Genomic DNA, 25246 nt, shown 5'->3' on the forward strand with positions numbered 1-25246 from the left:
ATATAAGGTCCCACAGTTTACAGTGCATGTCAGAGCAAAAACCAAGCCAGGAGGTCGAAGCAATTGTCCGTAGAGCTCCGAGACAGGATTGTGTCGAGGCACAGATCTGGGGAAGGGAACCGAAACATGTCTGCAGCATTGAAGGTCCCCAAGAACACAGTGGCCTCCATCATTCTTAAATGGAAGAAGTTTGCAACCACCAAGACTCTAGAGCTGGCCGCCTAGCCAAATTGAGCAATCGGGGGAGAAGGGCCTTTTTCAGAGCTCCAGAGATTCTCTGTGGAGATGGGAGAACCTTCCAGAAGGACAACCATCTCTGCAGCACTCCAACAATCAAGCCTTTATGGTAGAGTGGCCAGACGGAAGGCACTCCTCAGTAAAAGGCACATGACAGCACGGTTGGAGTTAGCCAAAAGGCACCTATAGGACTCTCATACCCTGATAAACAAGATTCTTTGGTCGGATGAAACCAAGATTGAACTCTTTGGCCTGAATTCCAAGCATCACGTCTGGAGGAAACCAAACACCCCTCATCACCTGGTCAATACCAGGAGCCCAACACTCAGGGCTCCCGAGTGGCACAGCGGTCTAAGGCACTGCATCTCAGTGAAAAAAGGTGTCACTGCAGTCCCTGGTTCAAATCCAGACTGCCTCACATCCGGCTGTGGTTGGGATTCCCATAGGGTAGTGCACAATTGGCCAAGTGTTGCCAGGGTAGGCTTGTTCTTGCACTGCAGTCCCTTGAATTCAGCCCCAGTATAGACCTTTGCACTGCCTGTTCTCTGTGGCAGTGATAAAATCATTAGAAATGTGTTCTTAACTGACTTGCCTCGTTAAATAATAATTGTAATTCTTTTAAATACCCTCCCTACGGTGAAGCAGCATGGTGGTGGCAGCATCATGCTGTGGGGATGTTTTTCAGCAGCAGGGAATGGGAGACTGGTCAGGATTGAGGGAAAGATAAATTGAGCAGAGAAATCCTTGATGAAAACCTGCTCCAGAGCGCTCAGGACATAAGACTGTGTTGAAGGTTCACCTTCCAACAGGACAAGGACCCTAAGCACACAGCCAAGACAACGCAGGAGTTGCTTCGGGATAAGTCTCTGAATGTCCTTGAGTGGCCCAGCCAGAGCCCAGACTTGAACCCGATCTAACATCTCTAGAGAGACCTGAAAATAGCTGTACAGCGCCACTTCCCATCCAACCTGACAAAGCTTGAAAGGATCTGCAGAGAAGAATGAAAAAGAAACTCTGCAAATACAGGTGTTCCAAGCTTGTAGCATCATACCACAAGGATGTACACACTGCCAAAGGTGATTCAACAAAGTACAGACAAAGTCTGAATACTTATGTAAATGCCTCTTTTTTTTTTACATTTGCAAAAAAAAACTGTTTTTGCTTTGTCATTATGGGATATTGTGTGTAGATTGATGAGGTGGGAAAAAAACAATTGAATTCATTTTAGAATAAGACTAACGTAACAAAATGTGAAAAAAGTGGAGGGGTCTGAATACTTTCCAAATGCACTGTATGTTCATCTCTTATTGTGCACATCACGCTCTTGTCAGTAACACATAGGCCTACTGGTACACGACTCAGTCTGTCGACAGTATGTCAGCGCCACATGGCCAGCTGCAACCTTTCTCTTGGTGCTCACACCTCCAACCACCCAGTCAACAGTGTGAGATCCAACCTCCTGGCTCAGACTGGCACCAAATACCACTCGCATCAACTGACATGTATCAGCACTCAGCATAAGTTGTAAAATATTGGTGGATGATTTGAAATGGGAACCAAGTTCACAGTGTCTATATTAGGACAACTTCAGCAAATGAGGTGAACACATCATATATAATAATCTATGAGCCATTTTAAGATTTTCAGGGTGCAATCTCCAAAATAATGAAATAGTAAAACGATGAACATTGTCAACAACAGTAAACCAGACCCTTTGACTCCTGGTTGAGAAACTTCGTTTTGGTACTGTTAATAAAAAGTCCAGACCTAAATGTGAAGTCAAAATGTTTAAACTGTAGTGAATTCTGGGCCAGAGTATTCTATTTAAGCAACAACGTTAGGCATGAACGATCGTCCTGAGTTCAGTTTATCAGCCATCTTCGAATGAATTGGCAGCTTTGGCTTCGCCGTGGTTGAGAAATGTCACCACTGAAACGAGACAGATCTCTAATCCCAACAAGCTTTCCCTGTTTCTTGGTGAGAGAAAACAAAATGAACACACACGTGAGGTGGCGTGCCTGCTCCATAGAAGAACCACGGCTAACACGTTGAACACACTAACTGAAAACACATCTATTAATGTACTTTGAACACTAGGTGTTTTGAACACAAGGTCAAATTGCAGAAAAAGCGAGGGGGATCGACTAATTATAGCATGAGAGGTAATCATTTCAATATCTTTAAAAACAACTACTGCAAGTGGGACAGAGAGAGCCACATGACGCCTGTTTCGTTCCAAGTTATGCCTGTGTCTGAAGAGATGGATTTGAGTGGCAATAGTCGACATTGAGTGCTGCTCTTCTGTGATTACATGGAGTTAGAGTGTACACACATTTTGATAGATATCACCATCCACTGTTGGTTTGAAAGTGTAAGGAAAGGATGTGGTATGTAAAACATTGCATTTCAATCCAAAGAGCTCAACTCTGATGCTAGTGTATGTACTGTATTGGAAATGTAGGCTGTACTTCCAACAGTCTCTCCAAATTGCACTCAGTGGAGTATAACCAACCAAGTGGCAGAGTAAGGTCTTATAAAGGGTCCTCAAATGACAGGTCTGTGAGTAAGAGCTTGTGTAAAATCTGATCTTTTGGCAAGTTTCAATTCCAAAAGACTGTTGGAATGGACTGCTCCAAGGGTGTCTTCTTAGTCCCATGTCCTAAATAAGGGCCTGGGCTGCTCCCTTTTGAGAGACTTTGGCACTATCTCTATTGCCGAGGCCTAGAAAGACAAAAAAACGAAGTGCTGGAATTAATCAGCAGTGGAAAAATACTGCCAGGACTGGACCATCAAGGCCGAACATTATTTGTAGTACGACTAACGGGCAACTTCATTTGGGATGGCTCTTTACATGCTCTGTGAATTGTCCATCCAAAGGATTTCATGCTCGATGGTGAGATAAAATGAACCAGTAGCTAAAGAGTTGTTTTCCCCCATTGAGGCACAATGACAGTGTAAGGTTTTCTCAAAACAGCCAAGTCCAGTGTGTCTTCCTGTGAGGGGATAACTACCTTATGTATTCTACTCCCTTCCATACTGAATCATGGTTTGTCATAAAGAGCTCTCCAATGACATTGTATGTCATTACAAATCAACTCAAGAACCCGACAAATTGTAGTTAGAAAGAAATTGAAGACAGGTAATCCTATGCTCGGGGGCATAGCACTGCATGGCCATTTCTAAAGAGCAGGGCTGTTGGGGAATGAATAGGTGTCAGCATTATTCAAAACAAGCAACAAGGAAATGGCAATATTACGCGCTTCTTCAGTTTCAAGGGTATAGATAATATGGTATGAGCGGAGAAGCGGTTAGACATGGCAGAGCCTGGACGTATTGTTATGCTTAAAGCCTAAAGGTGAGCGGAGAAAGTCCATCTTGGGGAAAATACCATCTAATGCCATGGCTATCACATTGGATGGCTCATTACCCTTAAAATGAGCAGAGAAAAGGTATCTTATCTCCATGGAGACATACAGTACCAGTCAAAAGTTTGGACACACCTACCCATTCAAGGGTTTTTCTTTATTTTTATTATTTTCTACACTGTAGAATAACAGTGGCTACTTTGAAGAATCTCAAATATGAAATATATTTTGATTTGTTTGACATTGTTTTGGTTACTACATGATTCCCTATGTGTTATTTCATAGTTTTTATGTCTTCGCTATTGTTCTATAATGTAGAAAATAGTACAAATAATGAAAAACCCTGGAATGAGTAGGTGTCCAAACTTTTGACAGGTACTGTATATGGCCCAATAACACGAGGGGAAGGAGGGGGAGTGTCCAGTAATTTATTAATTGTAAATCCATAGGAGACTGTTTCAGAAATAGGCCCACACATACAATTAGGCTGTGTTTAGACAGTCAAACCAATTTGATTTTTTTCCACTAATTGGTATTTTGACCAATCACATCAGTTCTTTTTCAGAGCTGGTATGATTGGTCAAAAGACCAATTAGTGAGAAGAAAAAAAAGATCAGCATTGGGCTGCTTCTCTAAATGCAGCCTTGGTTTCTCACTGTGGAGGAGAATTATCCAATTCCATCTAGGATATGTTGAGGTAAGGTTAGATAAGTGTAGCAATTTGTAGTGTAAGATAACTAAAATGTGTATCCAGTCATATGATTTTTTACAGTAAATGTACCATGAAATTATTTCAATATAGCAAAATAAAAAACATCTTGATAGATGATGAAAGAAAATATACCAACACATATACAAAGTATACAACAACTCTTATTGAAGCTGATGCATTTTTGCTTCAGGGTTCAGTTTCTCAAGTATTCAAACAGCTACAGCAAGTTGGAAAAACTTCACTTATCCAATATCCAACATTTCTGGACCAATGAAACTGCAGCTATTTTTTTTATCTATTATAAATACTCTGATAATTCACACTTAACACGCTTGTTCTGGCAGTGAGGCCAATTCACTTTGCCTGTAAAGTGAGCTTGTTCGTGCACTGCAGCCCCTTGAATTCAGCCCCACTATAGACCTATCCACTGACCATTCCTTTGCACTGCCTGTTCTCTGTGGCAGTGATGAAATCATTGGAAATGCTATGCAGCATTTCATACATCCTCTGCTGGCACAGCCAAGCAATTACACTGCTGTAGTGATGAAGGAGGGAGGAATTAAATAGGCTTTGACAGGCAGGAACATAGGAATACATACATATAGAAGACCTATGTACAGTGTTTGATATCTGTTACCCTGAGACTCAACATTGGCCTGTTATGACCAGGGGTAACATCAAAATCAGATGCATTTTATGCATACTTCAGTTATCCCTTATGGTTACTGCGCCAATGTTTAAAAAGGGGGGATACTGACACACAAATACTTCTAGCTGACTGGAGAGAATACCAATCGTCTGTGCAGATTTTGAATTTCCTCCTGTTCAAACAGATTAGATAGAGATATTATAAACAATTGACAATGTGTTGCCTTCAGAGCAGCGGGAGGTCAAATCCCTGCCAAAAGTAGTCACAGACATCACTTTGTCCCGCACTTGGATACAAAGATCCAATAAAGTCCCACGACAGCTTGACATTAGGTTAACTTCCCCATCCGAAACAGAAAGCTTAAAGCCTCTTTCAGGTATTAATTATTGATCCTTCATTCACAAGCAGTGGTAATAATTGTGTTCAACAGCAGAAGAAATGGATAAATGTATCAAATTGCTAGCTCAAATTATTACTGTCATGATCACTATGAGATTTGGTGGTTCACTAAATAGAACATGCATTAGAAAAGGTCCACCCTAAGATGTATGTAAATGTGTCTTTAATTGTTCAAAGGGGTAACATTTTACATTTTATCGTAGCACTTTAATTGTCTAGAAAACAATGAATTGATTTGGAGAAACATGTATTTATACCTAAGGGCAACACGGCCGGTGTTCTTTCATATACAGTAGATACCCTGCTGTTTTTCATCACTCCATTAGAATGTATAATTCCTCAGTTGTGATGATTCCTCAAATAACGTGTGATACAGTATAAATGATCAGGAGCGAACTGGGACCAGAAATCGGCCCAGGCATTTCTGACACACCGGCAAACAGGTTCTCTCTCGCATGAAACCAATCCACTAGCCTAAATATGGATTGAACCATCAAGCATTTGCCCGAACTGCCCTATCGCCAATCTGCTGGAGATTATCAATGGTAATATTAAGGGCACATATACTGTCTATCAAAGAAGCCTAGAATACAAGCCCTACATGGGCCAACACTACTCAAATCAGTCCCCTTTGGTTTAGGTGCTGATTTGGGCTAAGATTAAGCTAATACCAGCATATCCCTGTTTAAATTGGAATCAACTGGGTCAACACATGCTACTGACCAACAAGGGTATTGGCCCACTCAAACCAAAGAAAGCCATGCCAAAGCTGTGTAATCACATTTTTGGAGGCATGTTTCAACAGGTTTTTATGATCACTGATATTTGCCAAGTGATAGATCATAACCCAGGCTTACCAGTCCTAACCTCCCTACCCATGATCCCCCAGATTACTGCTTCCTAAAACTCTGCAGTAAACATCAAGAAGCCCTTTAATTCGGATTGGGGGAGGAGCTGGTGAGTGGAGGTTTCTAGTTGTTATTTTCGGAGAAGAGCTTGAAGCCCAAAAAGCTAACTCTGCCAACTTTGAATCAGGCACTCTATACACTAGAATCCCCAACTGGTAGCCAGGACACAAGACTGTACAAACACCAGGAAATTTGCCCCAAATTATTTTAATTTTGGAAATCTGCTCCCAAGTAGTCCCACGCATAATAGAGAGATACGTGATCTAGTGGTGCACGGGTCAGCTGTTTGTTCACCTGCACCCGCCCGCAATTACTAATAACCCATCTGTAACCGCCCGACTATATGTGATATGATGTAATCTGAGGCCCACACCTAACCCGCTAATATAGAAAATGAGTAATCATTTTTTGACAGGGGGTGCAGGACTTTTTTGGGGCCTGATTTTTGCATTTGCATTTTGATAGGCTTTGTTTTATTAGTCAACTTGTCTATAATTATAAAAATGCAGATTCTCTGTCATTATATGTTGCCCTAAAATACTAAATAAACCCTTGCTCACCAGAATAATGTAATACATCGATAGAATGAATGCTTCCATCTAGTTGACATTGGTCATGTTCTCTGTCATCTCTGTTTCTTTCGTGAAGCAAAGCCGTTTAGGGACTGGGGAGAAAATGCAATAACAAAGAAAAATAATTAAACAGGAAAAAATGTCTGTGCAAAATTTCCAAATGACATAAGTTTGACCGGTTGTAATGAAATAGAAAGCTGTAAAATCGACCAAACATCTTTCTGATAACATTTCATTTCGGCTTGGATGCATATTTGATGTGGTTGAAATACTATCAGCTTTTATGATGCTTATAATGATACCCTCTGTAGATGTGCTATCTAACTGTGCATTTGCATTCTGTCAAGATGCTGAAATAAATCAACACACAATCATGTTTCTCCACTCCTGTTCCCAAGTAACTATTTTGCCTACATTTGGTATATAATTTCACTGCAAGAAATGCTTAATTCTGCAGGAGTTAAGTTTAAGGATATGTGAGAAGTTATAGGCCTACAGTCAGTGTCCAAATTTCAGTTTCCATTTAACCCATCTGAGCTGGCCTACAGTCCCTTGTAAAAGTATACAGCCCCCTTCGCGTTTTTTCCTATTTTGTTGCATTACCACCTGTAACTTAAATGGATTTTATTTGGATTTCATGTAATGAACATACACAATATAGTCCGAATTGGTGAAGTGAAATAAAATAAAAATACTGGTGCGTGCATATGTATTCACCCCCTTTGCTATGAAGCCCCTAAATAAGATATGGTGCAACCAATTACCTTCAGAAGTCACATAATTAGTTAAATAAAGTCCACCTGTGTGCAATCTAAGTGTCACATGATCTAAGCAAGGGACACCACCAAGCAAGTGGTACTATGAAGACCAAGGAGCTCTCCAAACAGGTCAGGGACAAAGTTGTGGAGAAGTACAGAGCAGGGTTGGGTTATAAAAAATATCTGAAACTGTGAACATCCCACGGAGCACCATTAAAAACATTATTAAAAAATGGAAAGAACATGGCACCACAACAAACCTGCCAAGAGAGTACCGCCCACCAAAACTCACGGACCAGGCAAGGAGGGCATTAATCAGAGAGGAAACAAAGAGATCAAAGATAACCCTGAAGGAGCGGCAAAGCTCCACAGCGGAGATTGGAGTATCTTTCCATAGGACCACTTTAAGCCATGCACTCCACAGAGCTGGGCTTTACGGAAGAGTGGCCAGAAAAGAATAGGCGAACATGTTTGGTGTTCGCCAAAAGGCATGTGGGAGACTCCCCAAACATATGGAAGAAGGTACTCTGGTCAGATGAGACTAAAATTGAGATTTTTTCACCCCGAGACCCCAATATTTTTCATCGGCAGGGACTGTGAAACTGGTCAGAATTGAAGGAATGATGGATGGCGCTAAATGCAGAGAAATTCTTGCGGGAAACCTGTTTCAGTCTTCAAGACATTTGAGACTGGGACGGAGGTTCACCTTCCAGCAGGACAATGACCCTAAGCATACTGCTAAAGCAACACTCGAGTGGTTTAAGGGGAAACATTTAAATGTCTTGGAATGGCCTAGTCAAAGCCCAGACCTCAATCCAATTGAGAATCTGTGGTATGACTTAAAGATTGCTGTACACCAGCGGAACCCATCCAACTTGAAGGAGCTGGAGCAGTTTTGCCCTGAAGAATGGGCAAAAATCCCAGTGGCTAGATGTGCCAAGCTTACAGAGACATACCCCAAGAGATGCAGATGTAATTGCTGCAAAAGGTGGCTCTACTGAATATTGACTTTGGGGGGAGGTAAATAGTTATGCATGCTCAAGTTCAGTTTTTTTGTCTTATTTCTTGTTTATTTCACAAAATATTTTGCATCTTCAAAGTGGTAGGCATGTTGTGTAATTCAAATTAAACAACCCCCCCCGCCCAAATCTATTTTAATTCCAGGTTGTAAGCCAATAAAATATGAAAAATGCCAAGGGGGTGAATACTTTCGCAAGCCACTGTATTTTAAGTCCCAGTCTTGTGACTGTCGAATTTGTATGGTGCCTTACAATCATCACACATAACATAGCCGGCACGGCTATCATTCTCTTTTACCACCCACAGATATAACCGAGGGGACTGCGGGTTATGAGTCAACCCGCGCATCACTAATGTGATTGTATACAAATGTAAGCAAGGTTTGAAATGATCATGTTTTAGTCAAATATTATATGTGTTTGGGCTTCTTACAGTCTACAGATTATTTGTAATTATGTTCCATCCCCCCGAGCATCCTCTCAAGACAAAATCGGCCTGCGGCTGAATCTACAATAGTTGATGATCCCTGCTATATACTGTTGTTTTGGCTTCACTTGGTGTGATGAATGAGTTAGAGATCAATGTATTTGTTATCATTGCAAAAATAGAGTTGAAGACTGATTGATGGAATTACCACTGACAATAAAGTCCACCTTATTGCAATATTCATGGTACTATATCCTATCCAAAGGCATCTCTCAACATAGTCAGAAATATAATGAGTTATCTACAATGTTCAAAATAAATAGACCTACTCTCTGTTGTTACAAATGTAGCGCTCTGCTGGTGTTAAGAGAGATGAGGGGAGTGTTCACATTTCTATTTCATAGGCCTTTTTCTCCTTGGTTTGAGGTCACAAGAGAGATGTTATCACATTCTGCCCCATATTCCCTTCTTTAGGCTTTCACGAGGTAATCTCACTGCTTTAAACTGGCCAATCCCCTTCCTCCCTCTTTTTTTCTCTCTCCCGCTCTCTCAATTTCTGTCTCTGTCCTCTCCTCTCGCTCCCTCTCTGTCTGACTTTCCTCCCCTCTATCTCTTGTTCTGTACTGTACGCTCTGTATCTCAGCCCCCCCTCTCTCTCTCCTTCCGCTCTCTCTCTTTGTGTCTAACTATCGCCCCTTCAATTTGTCTACAGTCCCATCTTTTCCCTCTTACATGTTTCTGTGGCTCAGCATTTTTTGCCTTTAAAGATCCCTTCCTAAATAAACTCCAATTAGTGGTGGCTCATCCAGTAATATAGGCGAGTGAGTTAGGAACCATCCATTCATCTTGGACTGGTGACAGCACACTGCATCTTGTAGCAGCTTTGTAAAGGAATCGGCCCAGGGCTGGGGAGTGTGTGGGATGGGGTGGGAAATGTGTGTGTGTGTGTGTGTTTCTGTGTTATGGGTGGGAGTGTAAACAGAGAAAATACCTCCACCTCTCTAACACAGTGGCCACATCCTAATAGTCGGAAATGGCTTCCTTTTTTAGGTTGTGTTCATTAGGTACCAAAGGGAAGAAAACAGACTAAAACAGGGAGCAACTACCTGGACTTCTCCAATAGGAAACTCACATTTTTTGTTTTCAATCATTTTCCATTGCTTGTCCTAATGAGCATGACCCTGGTCTACTCTCCATTGTGACCACGGATCTGAAAGCCCCTGACAACTAACGGCACTATTGTTGAAACCTATCTACTTCTTTCATTTATCAATGGATTTGATATCAGTGGATTCCATACAAGGAAAGCAGGATTATGCTGAGGAATAATTTCACATTGGGATAATTTTCCGGAGTCTTCTGTTGTGCTGTTCCCTGATACAGTAACAAGCTATCTGAGAATTTATGGGGTAAATAAAAACGTGTTTTTCCCTTAAGGGAGAGAGACTGACGAGATATACTTTTCCAGAGGCTTCTGTTACGCAGTGTATAATTTCTATGAGAGCAGGTAAAGGAGGCTTAGTACACTATGGCTGTTCAGAAGTGACATCCCTTCCAGTGCACTTTACCTTCCTTGAACCGTCATGTACACTACATGACCAAAAGTATGTGGACACCTGCTCGTCGAACATCTCATTCCAAAATCATGGGCATTAATATGGAGTTGGTCCCCTCTTTGCTGCAATAACAGCCTCCACTCTTCTGGGAAGGCTTTCCACTAGATGTTGGAACAATGCTGTGGGGACTTGCTTCCATTCAGCCACAAGAACATTATTGAGGTCGGGCACTGATGTTGGGCGATTAGACATGGCTCGCAGTCGCCGTTCCAATTCATCCCAAAGGTGTTCGATTAAGTTCTTCCACACAGATCTTGACAAATCATTTTCTGTATGGACCTCGCTTTGTGCACGGAGGCAATGTCATGTTGAAACAGGATAGGGCCTTCCCCAAACTGTTGCCACAAAGTTGGAAGCACAGAATTATCTAGAATGTCATTGTATGCTGTATCGTTAAGATTTCTCTTCACTATAACTGAGGGGCCTAGCCCGAACCATGAAAAACAGCCCCAGACCATTATTCCTCCTCCACCGAAGTTTACAGTTGGCACTATGCATCCGGCAGGCAGCGTTATCCTGGCAACCGCCAAACCCAGATTTGTCCGTCGGACTGCCAGATGGTGAAGTGTGATTCATCACTCAGAAAACGCATTTCCACTGCTCCAAAGTCCAATGGCGGCAAGCTTTACACCACTCCAGCTGATGCTTGGCATTGCGCATAGTGATCTTAGGCTTGTGTGCGGCTGCTCGGTCATGGAAGCCCATTTAATGAAGCTCCCAATGAACAGTTCTTGTGCTGACGTTGCTTCCAGAGGCCGTTTGGAGTGTTGCAACCGAGGACAGACGATTTTTATGTGCTACGCGCTTCAGCACTCGGCAGGCCCGGTCTGTGAGCTTGTGTGGCCTACCACTTCACAGCTGAGCCGTTGTTGCCCCCGAGACATTTCCACTTCACAATAACTGCACTTGCAGTTGACCAGGGAAGCTCTAGCAGGGCAGAAATATGACGAACTGACTTATTGGAAAGGTGGCATTCTATGACAGTGCCACGTTGAAAGTCACTGAGCTCTTCAGTAATGCCATTGTACTGCCAATGTTTGTCTATGGAGATTGCATGGATGTGTGATCAATTTTATACACCTGTCAGCAACGGGTGTGGCTGAAATAGCCGAATCCACTAAGTTGAAGCGGTGTCCACATATATATACATTATATATATATATATTCAAAAGTATGTATACTCAGACACACACACACAAACACAGAGAGAGAGTACATGACTCCATACTCCTGAGCGTATGCGAGTACCCACACTGAGGGAATACGACAACCCCCAGTAATCTAGCTTGGCCCACACACTTGTCACGAACAGACAGTTCTCTACTCCCTTGCCATTGTGACTTAACACAACATGATGCAGTGACGCTCGGGAAGCTTCCAGCCCGCATATAAGAAACCTGGGTCAAAATACTATTCATCCATTCCACAAGAACCAAGCATTTGCACAGAATTGCCATTTTCCCAAATACATGGTTAAGTCTAGTCCTGTCATAAGAACAGCTTGTTTTATAGTACAGGACTAGGCTTATTCTCTGTCTGGGAAATCCTCTCTTTGTCTTGCTAGTTCACTAGCCTAGTCCTATCTGTAGCTCGTTTCTGTGCTTTAGCCAACTCCTGACACTATTGTGGCTACAGCACATACAGTTCTAGGACCAGGTCTCATGTTCAGCAGTGGTGTCATATAAGCTCTGCCTTGAATGGTCGTCGGGACACAATCCATGTTCTGTCAGGTTGAGGGAGAATGACGAGACAGGTAGTGAATCCCAAACCACTCCTTCGCCCCTAACAACTCGCTCGGAAGGCCCTCCGTTGTCACGTGTTGCTGATGAAACTCCGAGGTTGACTTCCAGAGAGTGGCGAGGGTATCAATAACCCATTAACTTCGGGACACACCCCTAACTTGAATGAATTCATGTTCCACTTTTAAATAATACAAATCAGCATGAAATTCAAATGAACAAACCCCCCCCCGTCGTTTTACAAGATATAAACCTCAGGAATAGTTAAACATTAATTCCTCTCCATTCTTTAGTGTGAAACTCAAAAATAACACGATGCCTTATGGGATTCCATTTCGCTCTGATGCCGGCAGCATTGTTGGCTCGGTCAAAGCGGTTGTCCGAGGGTCTAATTAGCCCCTACACCCATCATCATTTTCACTCCCTCAGCTTTGAGACACTTGTGTATATGGCATAAGTGCGTGTGAACACACAAATGGTGAGTCGAGGGGAAAGGGGGTTAATTGGGATTCAGCCAAGGTTGTTGCTTTTATGTCTGGACTGATGAAAATAGATTTTTGTTATGTCTAGACTGAGTGTCTGCTCTTCTATCAGAGTGTCTGCATCTCAAATGGCACCCTATTGCCTATATTGTGCAGTACTTTTTACCAGGGCTCATAGGACTCTGCTCCAATGTAGGATATTATACAGGAGATAATATAGGGTGCCATTTGGGATGCAGACACACTGTTTTCACAAACAGCCAGTAGTGTTTCCTCTGTGAGGAGGGATATGAGGCCTTTTGAGACAGAACGCATTATTTTATAATCACCATGTACACAGACACCAAGATGGACACACTTTAGTTCCATACATTGAGATTTGTGGGTATTCATGCATACTGAGTGGACAAACAGTGCCTTCGGAATGTATTCAGACCCCTGGACTTTTTCCACCTCATTCTAAAATGGATTAAATAAATAAAATATTATCAGCAATCTACACACAATACCCCATTATGACAAAGTGAAAACAAGTTTATAAATGTTTGCACATTTATAAAAAAAAAATAAAAAAAACAGAAATACCTTATTTACATAAGTATTCAGACCCTTGCAATGAGACCCGAAATTGGGTTCAGGTGCAGCCTGTTTCCATTGATCATCGTTGAGATGTTTCTACAACTTGATTGGAGTCCACCTGTGGTAAATTCAATTGATTGGATACGATTTGGAAAGGCACACACCTGTCTATATAAGGTCCCACAGTTGACAGTGCATGTCAGAGCAAAAACCAAGCCAGGAGGTCGAAGGAATTGTCTGGAGATGCGAGACAGGATTGTGTCGAGGCACAGATCTGGGGAAGGGTACCAAATAATTTCTGCAACACTGAAGGTCACCAAAAACACAGTGGCCTCCATCATTCTTAAATGGAAGAAGTTTGCAACCACCAAGACTGTTCCTAGAGCTGGCCGCCCAGCCAAATTGAGCAATCGGGGGAGAAGGGCCTTGGTCAGGGAGATGACCAAGTACCTGATGGTCACTCTGACAGAGCTCTAGAGTTCCTTTGTGGAGATGGGAGACTCTTCCAGAAGGACAACCATCTCTGCAGCACTCCACCAATCAGGCCTTTATGGTAGAGTGGCCAGATGGAAGCCACTCCTCGGTAAAAGGCCATGACAGCCCGCTTGGAGTTTGCCAAAAGGCACCTAAACACTCTAAGACCATGAGAAACAAGATTCTCTGGTCTGAGGAAAGATTGAACTCTTTGGCCTGAAAGCCAAGAGTCACATCTGGAAGAAACCTGGCACCATCCCTACGGTGAAACATGGTGGTGGCAGCATCATGCTGTGGAGATGTTTTTCAGCTGCAGGGACTAGGAGACTAGTCAGTATCGAGGCAAAGATGAACAGAGCAAAGTACAGAGAGATCCTTGATGAAAACCTGCTCCAGGACCTCAGACTGTGTTGAAGGTTCACATTCCAACAGGACAACGACCCTAAGCACAGAGCCAAGAGAACGCAGAAGTGACTTCGGGACTAGTCTCTGAATGTCCTTGAGTGGCCCAGCTAGAACCCGGACTTCAAACCTATCGAACATCTCTGGAGAGACCTGAAAACACTCTCCATCCAGAGCTTGAGAGGGCCTGCAGAGAAGAATAGGAGACTTGTCCTGAAGCCACCCCTGTGTTGTCTTGGCTGTGTGCTTAGGGTTGTTATCCTGTTGGAAGGTGAACCTTCACCCCAGTCTGAGGTCCTGAGTGCTCTGGAGCAGGTTTTCATTGAGGAAATGCACGGTCCAGAGCTTATTTTTCAGTCCCCTCTGAGGAACAGATGTCGATGACGTGACTGTAAACATTTGGAGAAGGCTGGCCGCAGCAGTTGGCCATTCACACTGCCCTTGTAAAAATCACTTGTGATCCGGAAAGGATTACTCTACAGTTTGGAGCCTGCCGGTGGTGCACCGGGACCATTTGCATAATGGAAGAATTACTTAGAATAGAGTCCAATCCTCTTGAATGCTGTGCCCTTGAATGGTTGTGTCTTATGGTGTGTTGAGTGATATCAGCCGTGTTCTGAGTGACACCTTGTGGATTGAGAAGTGTTGTGGTTCCAATTCACAGCTTTTGTCCTTTTATTATTATTTATTATGATAGTGTGCATTGACAAATCAATCAATTGATTGTGTATGATTGCACCATGGACTGAAAGTAGTTTCTGTCTTGTTGTATAAACCGCCTAAGGAGCCATTGCAATGTACACGGAGTATACTAAACATTAGGAACTGGCCTGGCACCTACTACCATAGCACTTAAATATCTTGTCTTGCCCATTCACCCTCTGAATGGCACACATACACAATCCATGTCTTAATTGTCTCAAGGCTTAAAAATCCTTCTTTAACCCGTCTCCTCCCCTTCATATACACTGACTGAAGTGGATTTAACAAGTGACATCAATAAGGAATCATAGCTTCACCTGGTCAGTCTATGTCATGGAAAAAGCAGGTGTCCGTGATGTTGGGTGATAGAGTGATTCCTTGGCCTTCACCTTAGCTCAGGATGGTTTGGGGTTTAAAGTACTTCAAAATGTGCAAATGATTATACGATCCAGGGTATTATTGACCCCGGCCTTTGGTAGCACTTCATATAGAACTCCATGCTGGCATGCATGCCTCCCTGCAATATTATCAGCTGTCATAATCAACTAATGCTAGTTAATTACAACAGTCACAATATGAGGTCAGTTTGTGAGTTAGGCGACCTGCTAGCTACGAGCAAGCTTTCCAACTGCTGAATTTGGCCATGTGAGTGTTAGTAGTCATCCTAATGACCTATGTTGACACGGTTATGATATGACTTTTGTTTTCTCTGTAAGCTTATGACAACATAAAGAGGGCAGTCTTGGCCTCCCGGGTGGCGCAGTGGTTAAGGGCGCTGTACTGCAGCGGCAGCTCTGCCACCAGAGACTCTGGGTTCGCGCCCAGGCTCTGTCGTAACCGGCCGCGACCGGCCTAGCGTCATCTGGGTTAGGGAGGGGTTGGCCAGTAGGGAAATCCTTGTCTCATCGCCACTCCTGTGGCGGGCCGGGCGCAGTGCGCACTAACCACGGTTGCCAGGTGCACGGTGTTTCCTCCGACACATTGGTGCGGCTGGCTTCCGTGTTGGATAGCAGTGTGGCTTGGTTGGGTTGTGTTGTAGCGATGAGACAAGATAGTAGCTACTAAACAATTGGATACCATGAAATTGGGTAGAAAAAGGGGTCAAATTAAACAGCAAAAAAACACACAAAAAAAAGAGGGCAGGGTTCAAATCTAGTGTGAAATGAACAGTCTTTTTGAAGAGCAGGAAGGGACACTGGATATGGTGAGGAATAGATATAGAGAGGAATGACCTTTTGGCATGGTGCCTGTCTGAAAGCCCAGTGGCTTGGATGTCTGGATGTCTACACATGTGTAGACACACACACACTCTCCTCTGTTTGTTTGTATTTCACTCTTTTTTTTCTAAATTATTTTAATTGTTTTATTCTCTCCTCTCTCTGTCTGTCTCTCCTCTGTCCGAAATAACACAGCCTGAGACACATCGGTCAGCCAAGAAACAGTCAAGACTAGAAACTAACCCGGTACGTCAAACTCAGCATGTCAAACGCTGACAGACAACTAAGATCTACAAATGCAGCTGTGCACCCTGCACAGTGCTCCAAGACCAATCTGGCTCACTCCAGCTTTTTAAACCACTGTCACAGAGCCCAGCAGGCATACAGATACAGTCATGTAGCATTGCTGAAAAAACAGCACTCTCAATGTTTCCCAAATGACAAAGCCATGTACTGTATTAAATTCCAAAATGCAGTGGCTTGGATTATCGACTGTTGATAAGTGTACTAAACCAGGCCATGTGGTTGTCCCAATCAATTCAAATTTGAATCGATTGAACTGGTGATCTGTACTGGTAAACTGTGTTGCACTTATCCAATGTGGATTCATCAGGAGTGTTGTAGAGCTCAAAGTACTGAATCCCCAATGTATCCCAACAGAGAGTATTAATCCAAAAACGTCATGGTGGGTGGGTGGCACACACAAACACACTCACAACCCCTACACTTTTCGATATAGGCAGAGGGGTAGGAGTGTGAGACAGGCCCACTCTCTATTTGACCTAGTTAACTCACCCTCACTCCCTCTTCCCCCCCCCCCCAACCCCCCCCTAAAAGAAATCCAGTGCCACACAGTGTGTTCCATGCCAGTCTACCCTGGGTACAGAGAAAAGGGGGGGGGGGGGGTAAAGCTGTGCCAGGCGAATGTGGAGCAAAGCCAGCCATCAGATATGCAATTATTTGTTCAGCTCCGGACATAATGAAAAGGAATTACTTGGGCTTGGCTTGATTGTTTGAAAAGTTTCTAAAAGTTGCCCTTTCTGTTTTCAGACAGAGCGAGAGTTGTCTGTTCTAAAGTCAGAAGGCATGAAGGGACAGCAACTGACACGCTGAGATTTTCGGATTTATGACATTTTTCCACTTAATTTTTAATCAAGGTTACGTGGCAGAAAATAATCTACTCAAATGTATAACCTAAAAATACGTCAGCAAAATGTCCTTACACAACAGTATACAACCAGACCATTGCGACCATGGCGTCATTGCAACCAGTTTTTCCACACATTTTGTTCATCGCTAAAACACCGCATTGATCCTTCTTGGAATCCATGTGTTTATTGTGAGCTCCCTGCTATGAGGAGTGGCTAGTGGAAGTTTCTTTATCATACGGCTGGAAGCAAGCATTTCCAGAAAAATATAAATGTTCTTCCTCCCAGTAGAATGTCTGCTGCATTTTGGCAATATGCTGCTAAAATGGTGCCAACACAGCACACACATTCCACAACTCCTGTCTTCTCACAAAAGTTTCCCCAGTAGGGGAGAGTGGGGTAAGTTGAGGTGTTGAGCCACCTCGTTTCTAAGAAACCCTAAACAAAATGAATCATGTGAACAACTATTTAGAGTCTAGAGTCTAGAGAGTTTAGAGTCTGTGAAGGAAGAAAGTTAGTTCCAAAAAACTGATTTTCACAAAGTCTAATTAATTGACAGTGTTATAGGTTTTGTGATGCTTGAATCTAAACCAAAGTAGATCGTTTGAAGATTTTTTTATATATTACTTGGGGTCTCTATAGGCTATAATATGAGGTCCTAAAACTAGCATTAAAGTGCATCCTAGTTGTGTGGGCTAATAGTTTGTCTTGGGGTAAGTTGAGCCAATGGCCAACATACCCCATACGAATTATGTTTACATTTTGTCTGTTTTATGCATAATGTGCATAGTATTTTTGCAATGAGTCATGTATATGAACTCAAGATAGTGGATTTTTATTGTTACAGAACATACATCCTCATGCCCCATGTATACAAACGTAAAACAAGCATGGGTCTAGCCCCCATTTGAGGTTCTTGAATGAGCAGCGAAGGAAGTTAGAGAAGGAAAGAAGTCCATTGGAGCAGCAGCAAGTGATGGGAAAAATTGACTGAATGACACTGGAGGTACATTGACAAAAAAAAATCCATGATTGGCCAAAAAGGCCATGACAGTGCAGCAGAGGCACACAGTCTTGTCGGATGATATGGAGTCTGAGCTTGCTAAACATATCAAGAATCTAGCGGACCAGTTTTCAGGGGTTTAGTGGCCAAAATGCAGAGAACTTGCATATGAATTGGTACATTTAAATAATATTCCTGTCCCAGACAACTGGTCAAGAAATGGAAGGCTAAGTGATATTGAACAGAGAGATCTACAGTTGAAGTCGGAAGTTTACATACACTTAGGTCGGAGTCATTAAAACTAGTTTGAAGGGCTACTTTCAAAGTCAGTGCCTCTTTGCTTGACATCATGGGAAACTCAAAAGAAATCAGCCAAGACCTCAGAAAAAAATTGTTGACCTCCACAAGTCTGGTTCCTCCTTGGGAGCAATTTCCAAACTCCTGAAGGTGCCACGTTCATCTGTACTAACAATAGTACGCAAGTATTAACACCATAGGACCATGCAGCCATCAGAGACGCATTCTGTCTCCTAGAGATGAACGTACTTTGGTGCGAAAAGTGCAAATCAATCCCAGAACAACAGCAAAGGACGTTGTGAAGATGCTGGAGGAAACAGGTACAAAGGTTTCTATATACACAGTAAAGCGAGTCCTATATCGACAACCTGAAAGGCTGATCAACAAGGAAGAAGCTACTGCTCCAAAACCGCCATAAAAAAGCCAGACTACGGTTTGCAACTGCACATGGGGACAAAGATTGTACTTTTTGGAGAAATGTCCTCTGGTCTGATGAAACAAAAATAGAACTGTTTGGCCAGAATGACCATCGTTATTTTTGGAGGAAAAAGGGGGAGGCTTGCAAGTCGAAGAACACGATCCCAACCGTGAAGCACGGGGGTGGCAGCATCATGTTGTGGGGGTGCTTTGCTGCAGGAGGGACTGGTGCACTTCACAAAATAGATGGCATCATGAGGGAAGAAAATGTGGATATATTGAAGCATCTCAAGACATCAGTCAGGAAGTTAAAGCTTGGTCGCAAATGGTCTTCCAAATGGACAATGACCCCAAGCATACTTCCAAAGTTGTGGCAAAATGGCTTAAGAACAACAAAGTCAAGGTATTGGAGTGGCCATCACAAAGTCCTGACCTCAATCCCATAGAAAATGTGTGGGCAGAACTGAAAAAGCATGTGCGAGAAAGGAGGCCTACAAACCTGACTCAGTTACACCAGCTCTGTCAGGAGGAATGGGCCAAAATTCACCCAACTCATTGTGGGAAGCTTGTGGAAGGCTACCCCATGTTAAAAATGTAAAGGCAATGCTAGCAAAAACTAATTGAATGTATGTAAACTTCTGACCCACTGGGAATGTGATCAAATCACTCCACTATTATTCTGATATTTCACATTCTTAAAATAAAGTGGTGATCTTAACTGACCTAAGGCAGGGAATTTTTACTAGGATTAAATGTCAGGAATTGTGAAAAACCGAGTTTAAATGTATTTTGCTAAGGTGTATGTAAACTTCGACTTCAACTGTATATCTGAATGTAGGCATATATTTAAGATATATACAATATACCACATAATTCAACTTTGACCTACCAGCACCATCCCTCACTGTCACAGGACATGTTCACCCACTTACCCCAAGGCAGCTCAACTTACCCTGCCCCCATAACCAAACCAAAGGCTTTAACAAATGTACACACAGTGGACATTTACAAAAGACTGGTCAACAGTGTTCCAAACTCACCCTATTGACTACTTAAAAGGTAGACTCAGTGATATGAAGTAGATGCAGAAAGTAAACAGCATAGCAGGTCAATTTACAAGCATGTATGTATGTAACCAATTTTATTTTATTTTATTTCTGGAACAACTAAGTGTTGAAGTGGGAGCGCTCAACTTCTCAGCTGCTGGTCCACTAGCTACCATGCTGTAACAGCGTGATGCAAACCCATGCCCATACGCTGATAGTGTGTGACTGTGTGAGAGCGAAGTCCTGCATCTCACTCATCTCAATATCTGCAAGTCTACCTTTAAGGTGTTTTGGTTGTTTTTGGTTCTCTGCAAAGGCTGTTCAGAGTACAAAAGGTGGCATCTGTAGTTTAATGACTAATTCAATAAGAGAAACCTTTTATAATGCTTCAATGTAATACTCTTTCAGCATGAAGTTCCAGTCGTCTTACTCTCTACTCAGCGTGTACACAAGGGTACCAGCCAAACTCAAAAAATGCCAGAATGAGAATTATATTACCTTTCTTGATCATAGATCAAGGCCATCGACCACATGGGCTGGGTTAGATTAATTTGTCATTTATTTCTCTGAACGGTGCTAGGATGTTTGAGGAGTAACTAAAACTAGAATGTTAACAGACATAGAAAAAGAGAACAAACAGGGCTGGGAGTAAAAGACTGAAGACCATTACTGTATAGTCTGTGAACAAATTCCATTGTGTCAGAGCCCAAACTGCAGGAATTCTGGGAACACCAACTAGCTCAATAAGAGGAGCACAGAGCCGTCAAGGCTCCATTCCTGTTGTAACAGATTCCCTTGCAAGCATGGGGGCACTGGGCTTAGCTTCAGCCAGCCAGCCGGAAAGCTGTTTATCCCTTTATGTCTTACAATAACCAATAACCACAGAGCCTGGGCCCAACTCAGTTGCATTTATTGAGTCAACTGCAGTTAACATTTTACAAAGCGCAGAACAACCCAAATGGATCCCTGAGTGTGGATAAGTGACAGTCGCGCAAGCGACTCTTTCGCTGTCCTTTCGAAATATGCAAATCCTTTAATGGTGTGGAAAAACACAGACCTATCTATTGTCTTCTGCAGGTACACGAAGAGACAAACGTTCTTCAGTTCTAAAATGCCCGTGGGGGGCTTCGCAGATCTGTATTTTTTAATGCATGTACTGTACATATTAAAGCCTCTACTAATTATATTGTCATGGTAACATGAAGGTATCAAATTTGTTCTTCAGGTTTATATTTGGAGGTCTCATTTTACTGACATGGGACTTAAGATAAATGACAAAGCAGTATGAGAATGTTTAACCTCGAACAAACAATACCCTGAAATCCCATGATGTATAGTCATTTCTTTAAAGAAACAAATCTTTGTATAAGTTGACCTTGAAAATGCATCCCCTCTCAAATAGGCATTATACGTCTCTTTCTTATGGGCCTCCCTTGTGTGTGACACTCCGGATTGGCGTTGAGGGTAGCAATTTATGTCGTCTGCTGGCTCTCTCCCCCTGACCAACCTTTTCCCAAAACCCAGGAGAGCAGAGGGTCCAGCTGGCAAAATGGCCCACCATGGTGAGAGCACAAAGACTGACAAGCAGCCCGCCTTCACACACAGACAGACACATACAATATCCAGGACAGATGTCTTTACTATTATTCTACAATGTAAAAAAAAGTTAAAGAAAAACCCCAGGTGTGTAGGTGTGTCCAAACTTTTGACTGGTATTATATTTGTTGTTTCCCATGGTCTGTCTCTTACATTTTCACACAAGGCAAAGCAGTGAGGCTGTAGCAACAGTCCTATTGAGGACAATGGCTCAGCTTACAGCCAAGCACTTTGTAAAGAACACAAACTCCAAAGTATGAGTGCTGATCTAGAGTCTGTGGAAGTGGCTCATATATTTTGGAGTCTTTTTGGATTTCTATTTTCAACTCGCTCAACTATGGCTGTAGGGACTTGGATGTGAAGTGCTCCTACTGTTTTTTAGGACTTATTTGTCTGGCCCTTGGGATGTGGGGATGTGAGTCGTGTTGTCTTGATGAATCGTGACAATGCTTCAGGCTCTGTGTCTAGGGTTCTTGTAAACCATAATGTACTAGGGGTTTGGGCATATGGGGATGCATTAAGGCAGGCAATAAGGGCTGTAATATTACTGCTCTTACTTACAGGGTTGTTAGGGGAGCAAGCTTTTAGAGTGCCACTCGGGAAAGGAAAAGCTTTTGGTAAATATTCTCCCACCAACTGTATGTGGATAAAGTACAGAGACTTATGGCACATCATTAAGTTCTGTAATTTTCAACTATGTAAACCCACCCCCAAAATAATGTTTTTTTCCCTTGGCTATTGTGATACCCATAATGAACTTATGGAATTTACCATCTCTCACTTTGGCAAATGCCAACCTTGTACTTACTGGGCATATTTGGTATGCCTATTCATATTTTCACTACTGTTCAAAAGTTCTGGGTCACTCAGAAATGTCCTTGTTTTTGAAAGAAAAGCACATTTTTTGTTCATTAAAATAACATCAAATTCATCAGAAATACAGTGTAGACATTGTTAATGTTGTAAATAGCTATTGTAGCTGGAAACGGCTGATTTTTTATGGAATATCTACATAGGCGTACAGAGGCGCATTATCAGCAACCATCACTCCTGTGGAAGTTCCAATGGCACGTTGTGTTAGCTAATCCAAGTTTATTATTTTAAAAGGCTAACTGATCATTAGAAAAACTGTTTTGCAATTATGTTAGCACAGCTGAAAACTGTTGTCCTGTTTAAAGAAGCAATACAACTGGCCTTCTTTAGACTAGTTTAGTATCTGGAGCATCAGCATTTGTGCGTTCGATTACAGGCTCAAAATGTCCAGAAACAAAGAACTGTCTTCTGAAACTCGTCAGTCTATTCTTGTTCTGATAAATTAAGGCTATTCCATGTGAGAAATTGCAAATAAACTGAAGATCTCGTACAATGCTGTGTACTACTCCCTTCACAGAACAGGCGCAAACTGGATCTAAGCACAACAGAAAGTGGACTGGGAGGCCCCGGTGCACAACTGAGCAAGAGGACAAGTACATTAGAGTGTCTAGTTTGAGAAAGAGACGCCTCATAAGTCCTCGACTGGCAGATTCATTAAATAGTACCCGTAAAACACCAGTCTCAACGTGAACAGTGAAGAGGCGACTCTGGGATGCTGGCCTTCTAGGCAGAGTTGCAAAGAAAAAGCCATATCTCAAACCGGCCAATAAAAAGAAAAGATTAAGATGGGCAAAAGAACACAGACACTGGACAGAGGAAGATTTGAAAAAAGTGTTATGGACAGACGAATCTAAGTTTAAGGTGTTCGGATCACAAAGAAGAACATTCGTGAGACGCAGAAAAAATGAAAATATGCTGGAGGATTGCTTGACAACCATCTGTCAAGCATGGTGGAGGCAATGTGATGGTCCGGGGGTGCTTTGGTGGTGGTAAAGTGGGAGATTCTTACAGGGTAAAGGGGATCTTGAAGACGGAAGGCTATCACTCCATTTTGCAACGCTATGCCATAACCTGTGGACGGCACTTAATTGGAGCCAATTTCCTCCTACAACAGGACAATGACCCAAAGCACAGCTCCAAACTATGCCAGAACTATTTAGGGAAGAAACAGTCAGCTTGTATTCTGTCTATAATGGAGTGGCCAGCACAGTCACCGGATCTCAACCCCGTTGAGCTGTTGTGAGAGCAGCGTGAGCAGAAGTGCCCATCAAGCCAATCCAACTTGTGGGAGATGCTTCAGGAAGCATGGGGTGAAATCTCTTCAGATTACCTCAACAAATTGACAACTAGAATGCCAAAGGTCTGCAAGGCTGTAATTGCTGCAAATGGAGCATTATTTGACGAAAGCACAATTATAATTTTCATTAAAATCATTATTTATAATCTTGTCAATGTGTTGACTATTTCCTATTCATTTTGTAACTAATCTCATGTATGTTTTCAAGGAAAACAAGGACATTTCTAAGCGACCCCAAACTTTTGAATGGTAGTGTATATATTATCTTTTGTCATCTATTTTTAAAGCATACGGTGATAAATAATGAGTAGGACCGTTAAGAGGCGAGATCCAAAAACATCAAGGGAACAGTTGAAGCTAAACTCATGAATATTTCACAACGAATCAGTTGGACGGGCATTTGATTTCCATAGGCGGGCACGTGTTTTCCCACGGGACCCCTTACAGTGGGGAGGCAGGTAGCCTAGTGGTTAGAAAGGTTGCTAGATCAAATCGCGAGCTGACAAGGTAAAAATCTGTCGTTCTGCCCCTGAACGAGGCAGTTAACCCACTCTTCCTAGGCCGTCATTGTAAATAAGAATTTGTTCACAACTGACTTGCCGAGTTAAATAAAAAAATACAGTGCATTCGGAAAGTATTCAGGCCCCTTGACTTTTTCCACATTGTTACGTTGCACCCTTATACTAAAATGGATCAAATTAAAATGAATCCTCATCAACCGACACACAATACCCGATAACGACAAAGTGAAAACAAGTTTAGAATTTTTTGCAAATTTACATAAAGTATTCCGACCCTTTGCTATGAGACTCAAAATGAAGGTCTGATGAAACCAACTATTTGGCCTGAAAACCAAGCGTCATGTCTGGAAGAATCCTGGCATCATCCCTAATCCTGGCACCATCCCTACAGTGAAGCATAGTGGTGCTGTGGGGATGTTTTTCAGATGCAGGGACTGGGAGACTAGTCAGGATCCAGGGAAAGATGAACGGAGCAAAGTACAGAGAGAGATACTTGATGAAAACCTGCTCCAGAGCGCTCAGGACCTCAGACTCGGGCGAAGGTTCACCTTCCAACAGGACAAAGGCCCTAAGCACACAGCCAAGACAACGCAGGAGCGGCTTCGGGACAAGTCTCTGAATGTCCTTCAGTGGGCCAGCCAGAGCCCGGACTTGAACCCGGTCGAACATCTCTGGAGAGACCTCACAATAGCTGTGCAGCGATGCTCCCCATCCAACCTGACAGAGCTTGAGAGAATCTTCAGAGAATAATGGGAGAAACTCTCCAAATACAGGGGTGTCAAGCTTGTAGT

At 42.6% G+C, this 25246-nt stretch overlaps 1 long non-coding RNA gene across 1 annotated transcript in view; it reads left to right on the forward strand.

Moving 5' to 3' along the window:
* The first annotated feature begins 3923 nt into the window (after positions 1–3923).
* The window catches only part of LOC118936919, a 37087-nt gene continuing 15764 nt past the window's right edge, over positions 3924–25246 (forward strand). Inside the window, exon 1 of the long non-coding RNA XR_005034349.1 lies at positions 3924–4299. This is a non-coding gene — a long non-coding RNA (uncharacterized LOC118936919). The remainder of the gene's footprint in view (positions 4300–25246) is intronic.

Source organism: Oncorhynchus mykiss, chromosome 10 (assembly GCF_013265735.2).
Source record: "Oncorhynchus mykiss isolate Arlee chromosome 10, USDA_OmykA_1.1, whole genome shotgun sequence".
NCBI classification, from domain to species: domain Eukaryota; kingdom Metazoa; phylum Chordata; class Actinopteri; order Salmoniformes; family Salmonidae; genus Oncorhynchus; species Oncorhynchus mykiss.